At 39.6% G+C, this 16,039-nt stretch overlaps 1 long non-coding RNA gene across 2 annotated transcripts in view; it reads left to right on the top strand.

The window, feature by feature from the left end:
- The window catches only part of LOC139828436 (uncharacterized), a 92,307-nt gene that overhangs the window by 52,035 nt on the left and 24,233 nt on the right, over positions 1–16,039 (top strand). The window lies entirely within an intron of this gene.

The following is a 16,039-nucleotide window of genomic DNA, read 5'->3' as shown; positions in this document are numbered from 1 at the left end:
AAGACCAGTTTCACAAGACCATCCTGAGGAAGTGATAGAAGGCATTATTAGATGTGCTTGAGGATGAGTCAGCAATTCTTATCTTATCTTACATCATGCTAAATAAATTATACCAGAAGCTTTGATATGATCACAAAACAATAGGGCAGGGAAAGTAAACCAATTCTGGAAGCCTTACATACAAATATCGGTTAGAAATGGAAAAGACAGCTCTGACTGGGTTTCACAGAGCAGCAAAGTGTGGCTGATAGCAAGAGGGGTATGGGAGACAGCAGTTTCTGTAAATAAACATTTGTCCAGTGTCTATATATTGGTGAGCTCAGTCTGGATACATAAAACATTAAGGAAGCGGGAAGTACAGCAGCCCACCAGGAGCTTGACAGAGGACATACAGCTACTGCAGAATGAGATTCATTGGTTTCATGTGGTTATCACTTTTCTAGCCATTATTTAAATCCCTGCACCTGTCAGACCTTCCATTTATTCAGTAGATGTCCCTGGTCCCTTACCCTGAAGCATCACTTGCCACACTACAGGACACCACCTCTAGATCTTAGTCCTGCCTCTGAAGTCATGTGGAGTTGAGATGGTTGTGTGCCATTCTAATGAAACCTACTGAAGGTTAATTAATACACGCCATTCGTGTCTTGGGCTTGATGAGTGCAGGAGACTGCCCTTTCTGGCCTCTGATAGACTCAGTCATTTGCTGTTGAAATCTAAAGAAGTAGGGCCAAGAAGCAAAACATGTTTGTGGATTTCAGGAAAAAGACTAACCTATTGGGCAGAGACCAAGAAGAACTACCTAATTACAGCTATGCCAATGAGTTTGGTGAATTACTCATGGACTTGTGAGAAAAACATATCACAAAGGTAACTGTGTTGAGGGTTCATTCTGTATAGCAGAAATACATAGCGCAAAGTACCTATAACCCCCTGTGCAGTGTGGATGTGGCAGATGGACTGTGTCAGGCAGCTTTGCTAAACTGGCGAATTAACTCAGCCTGTCTCTTCAGCAGACCTCGTGTGTCCAACCTACCACAATTTAAAGTTCCGTTAAGGAAACCCTGGAAATACCAAGCTCTGCTTTCTGAGTAAACTGCCCTCCGCAGAGACTGGAAAGCTGGGCGGCCCACGCTTCCTGCCTGGAGATTATTTTCAAAGATGGATTGTATTTGCAAGAAAAATGACATGGTTTTATGTAAGTTACAGACTAAATGCAAGAGCTGCAACTTCATGTGGCTGCGTCACCACAGACATTTTTCTTACCCATAAGTGCATACATAAAAAGTGCATGAGAATGTTTCTTTATGTGATACCCAAACTCTTGTATAAAGGTTACAGGGAAGATTTTTAAAGGATAATATACTTTCTGTTCTTTTAAAAGACACCAACGTGTTTTAGATGATCAGATACTACACGGATGGCAGTCAGCCACTGTGGAGAGGTCAGGTCAGCCAGAGGGGTGGGAAGTACCAGTCTCAGATTAAGCAGAGAAAACTGCAAGAATATTTCTTCCTTTCTTAGGCTTCTCTCCATGATTTCCCAGTGCCTGTGGGCGGGCAGCTCTGCTGGAGGGGCTGCTCTGCATGACCTCTCCCTTTGCCGGGCTATTGCACCCAGGGTGAGGCCACCAGCAGCCCCGGGGCATCAGGTTCAAAGCAAGAGGCCCAGCACACAGGCTGGAAACAGGGTGAAAGTTGCGCTGCTGGCAGAGGGGTGCCCAGCCACCTTAGACGGACTTTGCCAAGTGCACAGCAGCAGCCTGCATGGCACCCTTTCTGCTGATAAACCCAGGACTTCAGTCCAGGGCCCCATACACCAGGGCAGAAGGAATAAGGCAGGAGGTAATGAGGTGCCCAGAGAAATTCAGAGGGCCTCTTGTCTCTCCTTCTGCCTATGGGCTGTCAAAGACTGAGAAACACAGCAATTACAAAGCCTATTAGAGAACATAATTAACTCCAGCTGGAGCTTTTGCAGTCAACTTTTTAAAACCTCTCTCTTCTTGTTGAGGGCATTAACCAGGCACCTTTTCCAGGATGTCAGAGAGAACCACTTTCCCCATATAATTCAGTCTTCTTTAAATGATCAAGAAAGGCTCTGTTCTCTCTGGGGTCTAAGAAATAATCTGCAGATCACATACTGAGAACATTGCAGTCTCACCAGAGAGGACTACAACTGTGAGATGAATGATACCTGCTGCCCATTAGTGCTATACCACTAAAAAGGCAAGTAAAGTTTCTTCCAAGGTGTCTCATACTCAGAAAGCTCACAGAATGTTTTGAAAATGTTTGGGGTATTTTCTTGTTCTGTTAAGAGCAAATGGTGTGAAAGGTAGAAGTACTGTAGGAGAAAACATATTTGCTATTCTCTTTCTCTCAAGAAAGCAGAAAAGTTAAGAAAATGCTTCTTCATCTTTTGTGCTCAGCAGCTGTTCAGCTGGTTTTCAACAACAGGGAACATTAATAGCTTGTAAGTGCTTTGCCAGATGAAACACTATTTTCGGTATGAGCCTAAGGGCATGATTCAGCAGTTTCTTAGCCAGCAAGTAGTTTAAACCTATCCCAGGATATTTTAAGACTTGCTATCACATGTTTCTTACTAACAGTTTTGTTCTCTTACTTTATCTGTGATTATATGGTAAATCTATTAATGTATCACTCATTAATAAGTATGGAAGCACATTAGGTCATACAGTATAGTGAGAGGACTCAGCCAAATGAATACAGTGATCACTAAAGGTATTCCCATTGACTGTAACCATCTGTGGCATTCTTTAATGTATTTTAATTCTTGTGAGAAAATCGAGTTTGAACTAAAGAGACCTGAAACCCATGGAATATAACCAAGGCAGGGTTGTATTGTGTTGTATTGTACCATACCACTTTTATGTCACTTTGCACACAGGAGGATTAACAGTCTTCTCAGGGGTACTAATACAGGACAATCAACTTGTATGTATTTCCTGGATTGGGGTTCTGGTTGCAGTTATTCGTTTGACATTGACAATAATAATATACAGACAAAAGTGATGAGAGGTCAGCTGTAAGGCTGGAGATTTGAATTGACAGTGTATGTGTGAACATAAGTGTAATGAAAAGGTAGGATTCAACTACTATGTTAGAAGACGGGATGTGTGTGAGATGCTCTTGTTTCATGTGCATTACTGTAACTGGCACATCTTGAGCATTCATTCTGTATAGCAGAAATAACAGCATTGTGAGCAGCAAGCAGTGTTCTTGCTGCCTCTGCCATAAAAATCTTGATTAGAACTAAAAAGGAAACAAGACTCATGTGATGGACACTTCAGCAGTTTATAAATCCCCTTTCTTTATTCAGACAGGAACGCATTGAGCAGCTCCCCTCTCCCCGCTGCCCTGCCATCTCGCTCCACGCAGAAGTGACATATTTGTGTTCTGTGGGCCATGAAGATGAGTGAGATTGGAAAGGGCAACTTCCAGCTCCCATGAAATCAAACATCTTCCTCTGGAGAAGAATTTCATGGTATTTCCTTTGCAGGGACAGGCAGGGAATGAGAGGTAAAAAGAATCCAACCTGATAGCATAGTGCTCACTGAGAAAGGGAAGAATAATCAGCACAGTTATCAGTGGAATTTAGTGATTCTTGTTGTTCATATGAGACTTAGGCACCTAAATGCCTTTGCAGATTCAGTCCATCATCTAGAATTAAAGCAAAGTTTCCATCTAGGCAGTAAAACCAGATACTGGTTCAGTGACTGAACTGGGAAAAAAGACATTTCTTGTGATGGAAAAAACACCATGGATCTCACTCAGCCTCAAACACTTGAATGTTCTTCGCAAAAACAACAACAAAATAACAATAAAAGAACACACACTCCAAAACATGTTTTGGGAAAGCCAAAATGCTGCGCCTTATCCAAAGAATGACTTAAAAAGCAACAGTTTTGAAACAAAAAACTCCGTGAAGTGCAACATTGAAATGTTTTTAAATGTCAAACCCCAAACAGCTTTTTTTTTTCTCAAGTGAAGAGGAAAATATATTTATTTTGGTTGAAGCTTTTCTGTGATTTAAACCAAATTCACACCAAAACCTCCTTAATGCTGTAGTCCCAGCCTGTTGATTTGTATTTTGAGAGGTACAAGATGTATGAAAATGAAATCGTAAGAGTGAATGTCCTGTCTCATTAAGGCACCAGAATAGCAACAAACCAAAGATTTAAGAAAAGAAAACCCCTCGAAGAATAAATCAGTTTTTCTTTGGCAAAGGTAACTTAAGAAAATAGCTGTTGAAGGTTTTGGGGCTCCTCTGTTCACTCAGCTGTTCACGGGCAAGATGAAGCACTTTGGCAGTGAAATGCAAATGCGAGGCATGTCATGTGAGTTTTTCTGGGCTATTTCTGGCAAAGCAGGGTCCTTTAGGTCAAGAGATGAAGAAACCCCCCTATCAGTCAATACAGGGGAGGAAAAAAGTGTTTATGAGAAGGGACTTTTAAAGAGATCTGTAGTAGCTGGATACCATAGCAAAAGCTGACCTGCAGCTACTGGCTTAACACAGTATGAATTAGTAACTTAAAACAAAAGCTTGCTTTTTTTTTTTCTTAATGGATTCCCAGAGCTTACATTTTTGTAAGCAAGTAAAGTAAAATGAAAATATGAAATCCTTACAGACTTCGGGCTTGTCGGCCACTATGTAAGGCAAAGTTCAGCTCTCTGCTCTCCATCGCTGAGATTCTTGGCAGGCACACCAAAACTTTCCTCCTACCACTGCTGGAGCCTTGCCATGGCTGGTTTGTATGTGTCCCTATTTTAGTCTTTAAGAAGCTGACAGATGATGTTTGACATGATATCTGTTTTGTTTGGTTGGTTGGTTTGGGGGGAGGACAAAGCAAACCCTAAAACTGACTCTTGAAACTGCTGTGTTCGTTCTTTGAGAAATTCTTAAACAACTGAAATTTGATTGGAAGTTCCAAACACTTCAAAAAGATGCTTCTATTAAACAGAAATATGTGACAAACCAGAGCACCAGTTAGAGGTAATAATTTTCCAGTATCTTGCATGTATTTTAGATTCTTTTAGCAAAGGCGCTCATGAAATTCCTAGGTGGTGACAGCCTTTTCTTTTTGTGTGGGGGGTTTGGTTGCAGGTTTTTTTTCCCCTCCTTTTTTTCCTCCTCCATGTAAGAAAGTCCCTTACTAACACACATTTTGCTTCTGGACAGAGATATTACTTGCTTTTATGTGCCTTAGCTTTGTTCTTCTGTGTAAAACATCATGCTGCTCAAGCTGTATAGGGGAGTGGTTCTGTATGCCTGGAGAAGAAAACACCCTTTGAAAGTAGGCTCTGAAATCACGTTACCTGGATAACACTGTTTAATGAAAACAGAGAAATCTTTACAGTACCTTCCATCAATTACAATATAAACCAAGATCACCTTTACCACTCATCTTTCAGATCCTGAAAATGTTCATTATTAGAATGAGAAGGATGTGAACATAAAGGTTGGCTGCTACACATTGGATAAGGCTATTGATTTGAGGCCTAAACCTTTGTTTTTCAAGTGAACTTTAATTTTAAACTACTGCAGCAAGCACTTTACACAGATAGGTTCCCAGCATGGCCTTTAGGAGTGAGAAGGAACTAGAAGTATTGCTTGTCTTACAAGTAGGGTATTATCAGAATGAGAATTACAGCTGATCACAGAATAACAGTCCAGTTTTCCAACTGCAGGCTTTGATTCTTGGTACTGACATGAGCAGAAGTTGTACTCGCAGGATCAGGAAATGTGTGCTGTCTACTAAGACAAGTTCGTTGCTATAATACCAATATATACAAGTTGAATTGCGTTAAATCACAAACCTGAATTCAAGTTTCTCTTTCAAGTTAGGCTTCACATACAAGGAATGATGGGAAGCAATCACTAGAATTATTTAAGCTTTATGAACTTAATGGCACTCTAACTCAATTATTTCTCTCTTTTCCTGTAATAGTGCTCATTATTGGTTCTGTTTCCTGAGTTAAACAGAAGCCAGGAAAGCTACACAGTTTGAGAGACTACAAGTGAAAAACATACATAGAAGTTTTGCAAAACAGCCTTGGTTTTATTGACTGCCTGAGATGTTGGAGTGGATGCAAGAAAAAAAAATATCTGCAATAACCAACACTGAAAGAATCTCATGTTTTGAGAACACATTGTTGTTCATCACCCGTTGTAGAAAAGCAACAATAGATTTTTAGATTCTGGAAAACTTCTGCTTCACAGCTACCAACAAAGCAGACCAGACTCCTTCTAGTGGTGCCCCACAATAGGATGAGGAGCGATGAGCACAGACTAAAGCACAGGAGGTTCCATCTGAATATGAGGAGAATCTTCTTTACTTTGAGGGTGCCAGAGCCCTGGAACAGGCTGCCCAGAGAGGTTGTGGAGTCTCCTTCTCTGGAGACATTCAAACCCACCTGGACACCTTCCTGTGTGATCTGCTCTGGTGAAGCTGCTTTAGCAGGTGGGTTGGACTGGATGATCTCCAGAGGTTCCTTCCAACTGCAACCACTCTGTGATTCTGTCATTTCAGCTGTCCTGTTCTCTACCAGAGTGAATACAAAGGTTCTCTATGAACTAGCAGTCAACCAACTTGAAAGCTTACTCTACCATTCAGACCTGCTGTTCATCTTGAGCTCAATCTCCTGGCTTGAGCCTGTTCCTCCCCTGAGCTTCTGCGTAAGTGGCAGCACTTCAAAAGGATTCATTAAGAAATGGCTGTGAGCTCCTGTCCACACATTCACCGTTTTCCCCTCCACCCTCCTTGGAGCACTGTGTCTCCAAACACAGTGTGTAGCTATTACTGGAAATATCTAAGCTACTTTTGATGGAAAATCAGTAGTCTTCAATATATTTTGTTAGCCTTCAAATACTAACCTATTGGCAAAATAGTGGAAATACTTCCTTAAAGAGAAATGCAGGGTGCAGGAAAATGTTTCTATACATATTAAAAAGATGTATAACACCATCTGCATGGTATCATGCAGCCACCGATGGGCAAGAAATGTTGTGCTAAAATGTTACATCTATGTGAACCAGAAAATTCATATTGTACCCCATGCCTCAGGATCACTTGTTAGAGTATTTACTATTATTTCTGTACTTAAAAAGTCATGTTTCTCAGCACAGATACAGCAAATGTGGTCATGCTGAGACTTGTAATTGGGGAGTTTCATTTCCTTGAAGCTCTTCTCTTTCCTCTGCCCTTGGAAAAAAAGAAATGCAATTAGGAAGTCAAATCGCTGTCTATTGGTTATCTATGGAAAGTTGGCACATTCCTCACATGATCTTTATTTTTTCCTTGAAAAGAGCTGATGTGCTCTGTCACCTTGCATATGGTCTGGAATGAACTTCTAGCTCCTGTTTACACTCAGAAGTTACTTTATTTTTTCCAAAGGCAGGCTAGACTGAAAAAAAAAAAAAAAAGAGAACAGAAGCTTAAAACTGAAGGTCAATATTTTTAATTATAAACTTATGTATAATATTAGTTTCAAGTAATTTCAGATGCCAGTATAAGAAGGAATTCTCAAGTGACATTTTATTTACAGTGTTTTTGTAGAATTGGTATTATGGGCCAGAAGTTGTCACATCATACAGACACTTGCCAGAAATGTAGGGATGCCGGGCAGTAGCTCCCAAGTGGCTGTGTAGAGCTAAGAGGTACTGAGCAGGAAGACACTGCGAAGACATTCAGACACCTCGAGAGAGGCAAGATGAAAACTTAACTAGAATAGGATAAAATCCAGTAAAGTATGGAGAAGCATATTGTCTGTCTGCCTGTAGAGCTTCAAGAACACATTTATTACACGTTATCTGATAAAGTTAGTCACTCAGGTGTTATTTCTGTCTTTTCGTGAATGAAAGTTATTTTTCATTCAGTTTATTTCCTACATCATCAGAAAGGCAATATTTTTATAAGTCCTGGAAATACTTGGGCCTCCACAAACAGGGAAAGTGGGTTTCTCAGCTATGTTTTGGTGGTTCTCTCTGGTGGAGAGCTACATGTTGAAGGGAAAACAGGTGGTGCCCTATCACCTTTTGCTATTTAATACCAAACCCATAATATGTGCACCACACATAATGATGCATCCTCATGTAAGCATATATATGCTACCAAACTCTAAACATGAAAAAAAAAATGAGAAGGGGAAGTGTCTTCAAAGGGAAACTTTAGCTGTAAATAGTCTATTTGAATAGATCAGACCCTGAGTTTAGTCGAATTCTGATTCTAGCAATAAGCATGCTCGGTGATTTTATTTTTTTTTTCCCCCTGGGAGCAATCGCATTCATTGTGCTCATGACATGTGAAAATATACAAGAAATAATACTTCTGGGGTTTCACATCCTTTCCCAAGGTAATCAGAAGACCCAGGAGTAGATGTCTGAGGAGTACTGCGAGTCATTTGTTTCCTAGGGAAATCACTTGTGACTTCCCGCTCTTTACTGCCACGCATCTTCAAAGCACAAAACCAGCTTGTGTTTTGAACAGAACAATTATTTGCTTTACATCAAAGTTGTAGGTAGCCCTTAATTCCAGTTAGGTTTCAAAGTAGTAAAATTAATGCAGGTCTGTATAACGCATGGGTGGTGATGTGTTTTCCGCTCCTGGTACACTTTCTATTGATAGATCTCGGTGTGCTTTACCAACATTAATAATCCAGCTCCTTGCCAGAAAGAAAATATGGTTTGCTGCTAATTGTTACTAATTACTTCTGCTTTTGCAAAGATTTAAAAAAGCAGCCATCTCCACACCTTATTCACTGTGTGATTGTAGTATGATTAGAGTCAGATATATCTCCAAGTATTAAAGTTTTAAGTATCTGGGTGATCTAGTCCTATATAATTTTGTCCCTCAGGATCACACTTTTGTTGCTGCTTGCATTGTTCCCATGGGTAAGAATTTAAAATACAAAACAGGCCTGTTGCCTTGTGCTTAATGGATTAAACTGCTGTCTGAACAACTGGCTGTTTAACATCACAGTTATGATGCAACTAAAATACTTGGAAAAAATAAATTAAAACCAGAAATGGTATTATTCATACTATGAAAATCTACATGTTCTGCATATTGTATTTTAATAGTCTATCAATATAAGCAACCATTGAACATAGACATTCCAAGATAACCTTCGTTCTTTTTTATCCAAGTATTAGGCAATTTATTTCATCCCCCAAAAAAGAGTCCGGTATTAACTATTCATATTAGTATCATGATTATGATCTTCATGCAGAACAGCTCAAAGCCTCATATGTGGCCACTCGGTGTAACTGTGTCCAGCGTTTGCCACCGTGGTGCTGTGACCGTCCTGTGCCGCAGGACTCTTAATTCTGGCCGTGAAAACTGCTGTTTCTGCAGAAAACCAGTTGTGAACATCTTGCTTTTGAAATTCACACTCAGTTCAAACCTTGTGTGAAGTGAACGTTGTTTCTGTTTCCTGAAAAGGTTAAAATGTCTTTGATTTTCTAATGCATTTGCTCTAAACTATCCACTGAGCCACTATGTAGTTCTCTCAAGAAGCTATTTGCCTCCATGGGGAAGGAGATGAATGTAGGTGTTTTTCAGTATTATATTTACCTCTATTATAGCCCTTATAACACTCTTTAGACTTGAAGTTTTTTAAATGGGGTTAGGTCCTGGCTGGGTTCAAGAACAAAACTAAGACAAAAATTGTTTTCTTTCACACTCTAGTTCTTGTGCTCAGGAGCTGAGATAGCAAGAGTGTTTTGTTTTCCAGGCTGCTGTTATGTTGGTAGCCGCACCAGCAGAGATGTGCACTGTCGGGGATATTCATAAATATCTTTGTCTTCCTGACTGTGTGGCTTAGATGGGCAAAGGCTCTTCTCAGAACAGGGAAAGCTCAGCTCCAAACCTCCATCTTGGGCAGAATCCTAGTCAGGAGTAACAGCTACATATCTCTTCTTAGTGTCTGACTCCTTACGCAGTGCTGTTAACATTGCTATTCGTATTTTTACTTTAAACCTCCATGCTTTCTTTTTCTACTTATAGACCTGCTATTCTTCAGCAAGATGCTTTTCTTTTCAGGCCAGCCCAAGAAAGGAGTCCCAGAAAGAGAAATAAAAATGAAGCATCTAAGGAGTCCAATTTAGACACTGTGCTTTCTTCTGATCTCTTCAGTTGCCTTCAGACATCTCTGCCCACCTTCAGACTGGCTGATTTGTTCAGACTGCCAGACTCGCTGGAGTCAGAGCCGAGGGGAATAACATGAACTCCATGAACCCTGATACACAGTCCCATTCTCCCACATGTCAAACTCCTCAGTGGCTTTCTCGGTCTGGGGGCTAATTTGCGTAGTAAGGGTCAGAGAAATTAGAAAATTAAAATAGTTTCAGGCAACCAGAGCCTAATGGAAGCCATCACTCCCTTGTTCTTTGCAGTTCTTTTTTTGGCTTTTCTCCTCCACAATGTATTTTCTGTTGAGATGGCTACGTGGTGTGGCTGAGGACAGGAGAGCCGCTTCTATGCCCAGCCATATGAACTATATTTGGTCTTGTGAAGGAAGTTTGCTCTCAGGAACTAGAGGAAGGAAATACTTTTCCTGTTTCATGTTAGGCCCAAAGACTCTAAAGCTACTTTTGTGATTAATCTAAGTTGCAGTTTGTTGGTATGAAAAGAGGTGTGTATGTTACTAATCTCTGAATGTCTTTCCTCTTTGGAATTCAAATATGGTATAAAATCCTTTGTTTAGGCATATTTTTAATAGGAAAAATGGTCTTTTTTTCCTTCAGTCATATAGTTAGCCATAGATCACAAACCAAAAATAAAAGCACTCAGTGAGAAGCATACTTCATGCTTTTTCCATCTCAGATATTTTATTGTCCTTTTCTAAAGACAAATTTTATCTAGAACAAAAGTTGTGCTTTGAAACAGTCTATAAGATGCTTCAGTGGAACAAAGCCACACAGCACAAGGCGTGCTCTGTGGGAACTACATGGTGAAGGGTTGTTTCTGTTTCTTGGTTTCGTCCTTTCTGTGGCCCTGGAGGTCTTTGTGGGAACAGATTCCAATGAAACTGCAGAAACAGTTCCCTTTATCTACTGGGTGGTTAATTCTCTGGCAGAATACCTCAAATAAATAAACAGTGTATGAAAACTTAAAGGCAAAGCTGAAAAACATGTTAAAAGCCAGACACAATGAGAACGCTAAAATGAAGAAGGTGCGTTACTCAATAGTTGTTTTGTTTTTTGCGGTTAGTCAAAGTGCCCTTTCTCTGCACAGCTCTGGAGATGGCTGAGCGTGAAAGATCCCCTTTTGTAAACCAGCCAAGCCGCAGCATGTTTGCTGTGTCAGCTCTCTCATAGCTCTAGGTACTGGTAGCAGGAGAGAAATGCCCTGACTTGTGACTGGTTCAATGACCAGATGTTTCTGAAGTAACAGTTAAAAAATAAAAATGACCCTTAAATCACATGATTTTATTTTGGAGAATATATTCTTGGGATTAAGGCAAAGCGTAGTGTGATTCTCAGCTTTGATTTAATAAAAGAAAAACTATTTCACATGGAAAACCAGGAATTTACAACCCATGTGTGAGAAATTACCATGCTTTTAGCTTTAATCTTTGGGATCTCGCAGGCCTCACAACTGTCTAATTTCACATGGTAATTTGATACTGACACTATTTTTATATTTTCCAAGTCCATGACCATAAACTGGGATTGCTTTAGTTTCTACAGAAATGAAAGCGAACAATGTGTATGTTGAAACACAAGCAGTGTCCTCGGCAGCGTTGCTGATTTTTGCATATAGGTACCTCCAACCGGACATGCAGTAAGAGGCCTTTGTCACCTAGGTCAAGATGCCTCTTTCATGACATGTATCCCTAAACCTTTACATAAATACAGAATCATTTTTTCCACCATCTTTCTTAAAAAGCTGTAGGTTTAAAAGCTTTTCAACAGTAGAGAAACCTCAAATTGTGCAGTGACTCCCTGGCACAAATGGAGACTTTTAAGAGAGGGTTGGTGTGTATGTGGGGGGGTTTTTTGGCCTTTTTTTTTTTTTAAATAATTCATAACTGCTCGTGTTTCACAAATCCTTCGACTGCTGAAATATTGTCTAGTGATGTCTTGCGCTGGCTTCCCTAAGGATGCAGAAAGTTAATAGCAAGTTACATGGAATTTAAGTCCCATGGAGCAGGAGTCATCAGTCTTTTGGTGGCAACCTCACCTTTTGGGTTTGTGGGCACGTGATATAATTTCTGGGTATGAGCCCTCTCTTACAATTAAATAGTTTGCATCTCCCACTGCGTTTAGGCTCAGTCTTTAAGAACGACAGCAGTAGATAAACACTTGTGCTGAGTGTGTTAGATAATGTGCATGTTATTTGGAGACAGTGCAGCCCAGGACATGAGGTAATCTCAATTTTCACAACTCTGAGAACTGGCTCTAGATGTTGCCACACCAGGATTTGTTCCGTGTGCATAAAGATAGGTGTATTTGTAATGGAAAATGTGAAAAAGCATCTATAGATATGCACTGTTATTTTGAAGCTGTAAATTCTTTTAAGCCACGCAACCTTAGGAAATACAAAGATACAAAGTACAAATATAATAATAGAATTACATGCCTGATTATCTTGAATTGTTATTATACAGTACAGGCATGAACCGAGAAAGATCATGGATATGTTTGTTCAGTTGAGACTTTTGCTTAGCAAAAGGGTGCCGTCTGCCCAGCTTTTCCCTCTGATGGACCTCATGGACTTCAATGGGGTTTGCTTGTAATCTTGAACATGGATGTATCCACAAATAAGCTTTTTTTTTTTTTTTTTTGGTAGATCTAAGAGCTCAGGTGTTTGAGGAGATAAAATACGTCATTAAACTTAATAAACTGGTAGCATGTGCTTGATCTTTTGGAATCTCTTCAGCTTCTGTGGTGTTGGAAAACCAGAAGCTCATTAAGAATGTGTGATGCCTACCTCCTTGACATGAAATTTCTGCCTCCTCTTCTACCTCCATTTCCCACTCTCTGAAGGGCTCCAGAAGTCTTTGATTTCTGCAAATGTGTATGTAAGTCATTTCTAATACAACTGGACTGTCCCAATTGACTGGTATAACTTCATGTGCTCTAACTCATTAAGAAGGACTTTGTCTCGTAATTGTAACTTCTATGATATTGAAATTCTGAACAGAGAAAGACTGATGAAGATTTAGATCTTATTTGGACTGGTAAAAAACAACACAGTAGAACTGCATCTAGTATTGTATAAGCAAGTTTAAATGTCTGGCAAAGTGAAAAATTTCCCCGACTAGATTTAGTTAATTAGTAGTGTTGCTCAATCTACTGCTGGGCCTTCCGTGCGCAGCAGGGATTGATTATAATTGCTCTGTTTCTATTCTTGCACATAATAGTATCTCCTCCAGAGTTATAGAAAAATAAAACCAAACAAATCATAAATGTTCTGTGTATATCATCTGGTTCTGATTACCTGCTTTATTTTCTAGAGAGCAGGGGAACTTATTCAGCAAATAAACAAGCAGTCCAGAAATACGGTCTTGATTAATGAGAGACATGGTTTTGAGTTCCCTGCCATATAGCTCAGGGGTTTCTGGCCATAATGGTGCATTGCAGAGAGTTCCCCGATTTCCTTGTTAGCACGTAGCTGTGAGTTGATATTGCTTATGCTACAGACAAGGCAAGATACCGCAAGGAAACAGATTCTCTGCTATGGAACAGTGCACTGTATTGTATTGATGGAGTGCTTAAAGGATCCTTTTATGTTAATTATGATTTCCATAGAATGATGACAGAAATAAGTGGTTCAAGTGTTATAAGAATATAAACTAATCATAGGCATAAAATGTAAGGTAAATAAATAGAAGGCAGTTTCCTAGTAAATTCTTTTAGCTAAGATGGTCAGAAAATTAGATGCAACTTTTAGGACTACTTGTTTTATAATTCATTTCCTCTTTCAAAATGACCAGTTGTTTACAGAGTGCAATGATGTATGCTATCGGAAGAGTTCAATGGAACAAGTGGTTAGTAAAATCTCTCTAAGCAGTGATATCTGACATCCCAGGAATGGCACTTCATAAAGGATGGGGTAGCAAATTCTTGTCTTGTTCTATGGAATATACTATTGATATGACAAATTCCTTTAAAGATGTACTATGCATGTCTAAAATGTGCTCTACTTTCCATGCTTTCGCTTTCTCCAATTGAGCACAGTCATGGGACAATATTAGTATACATTAGTAACGGATGCTGTGCTTCCTTCCCAACCATTCCTGGGGCTCCAGACAGTGTCCATGAACCTTCTTGAAGTTACCAGTTAGGACTTGCCATGTTTCTCCAAAGAGAATGTAAATACTGACATCTGCCCACATGCATCTGTTGGGTGTAGCTGAAGGTTTGGAGGAGGTGGAGTAAGGCAGAGCCACAGCTGTCAGGTTACTTCTGCAATATTTTTCCTCTTCTCTGGGAAGAGCAGAAGTGTAACTGAATGGTGTCCTCTGGAGACCTGAGGCTGAAGCAAGATTTACTGGCAAGAAAACTTTTCAAAGTATTTCACTCACATTTCATCTTTATTTCTGTCCATTATGCTTTGATGTACAACTGTGGTGCACCTTTCCCTCCTTTTTTCCAGATATTATTGTAATAAAAGATCATGTAAATAATTAAATCAGTTAAATTCTAATAGTCTACAAATATTTGAAGTATGCTATGAACTTTCTAAACTATTTTTGAGACTACTCATTACTTAATCAATTAATGTTTAAATGCAAACACAGCTCTTTCATACGTTTATTTGCGTTTTACTTCTCTCATGAGGGACTCAGGCAGTGAGCAAATGAGACACACTGGGTTGACAAACCTTATTTCTTGAAAGCCCATACTTCCAAATGATAAATATTCTTGCTCTCCAAATTGGAGCAGGGGGAAGTGGATGGGAAATTGGCTCGGGTTTTGGATAAGTTTTTTTTCCTAATGTTGTTGCCTTCTAGTTTGTAACTTACCCTTGAAGCCATGAAATGAATAAAACTGAGCTTCGAGTAATTGCTTTTAAGATGGATCGTGTCTCCATCAGTGTGACAGCAAAATGCACAAATACATTTAGAGCCCCCTCTGTGCCATACCTGCAATAGGTATTTGGCCTTACAGGCCTTGAGCATAAAACCCCAACAAATTTCAGTGCTTTTGAATCTCATCCCCACTGGTGTCAGTGACCGTGCACAAACCCCACTTTACCCCGGCGATGGCTGGGCTGTATTGCAGCAGCAACCACCCCCGTAGCGCAAGGCAGGCTTCGCCGAGGCAGAAGCAGCAATGGGAACCTTTTTTCCTGGAAAAAACTTGGACTAACATAATATTTGCCTGTGCCTTTCAACCCCTCTGAGCTGAAATACACACAGTATAGCCCTATTTCACTGCTGCTGGACAGAAAATAGCACCAGAAATACCCGTTTCTTTGGAGTCTCTCTCAAGAACATCTTCGCATGTGGCACTTCAGCATTTCCCAATTGTTCAAGTTTTTCTGAAGATATCTAAAATTCTAGTTTTTCTTTCTTTAAATATAATTTTCTTTATGCTAACTTTGCTTTATGAACGTGAAATGCCTAACCTTTTTGATAGTATGAGCAAGCAGCAACTATAAGATTAGCAAACTTGGAACAGTGGGTTAGTTCACCTTTGTTTCCTTGCAGCGTGAGCTCATTAAAGAATAGTCAAATTGAATTTGGAAAATGAACACAGGGTAAAAAAAAGCTGCTTTGTACCTCTCAGATTCTACTTAAGAAATAATTAGCATTGACTGGATCTAATAAAAGGGTAGACTTTTCAATTTATCATTTTAATTGAATGTTTACTATGAAATTCCTTATTCTTCTGATTTCGTGAGACATAACAGCACCTAAAGATTCTGAGATCATTTCTGTGGATCCCTGCTGATTGCGTTCTTACTAAATTCTATAGATATCAGCCTACAGCTCTTATGAAACTTAACATGACAATTAAAGTGATTATTTCAGTAAAATGTTAAGAAAATTAACCTAATTCATATTGTCAAGTG

The sequence above is a fragment of the Patagioenas fasciata genome, chromosome 7 (genome assembly GCF_037038585.1).
Source record: "Patagioenas fasciata isolate bPatFas1 chromosome 7, bPatFas1.hap1, whole genome shotgun sequence".
Classification (NCBI taxonomy): Eukaryota; Metazoa; Chordata; class Aves; order Columbiformes; family Columbidae; genus Patagioenas; species Patagioenas fasciata.
This window is presented reverse-complemented; position numbering and strand designations above follow the sequence as displayed.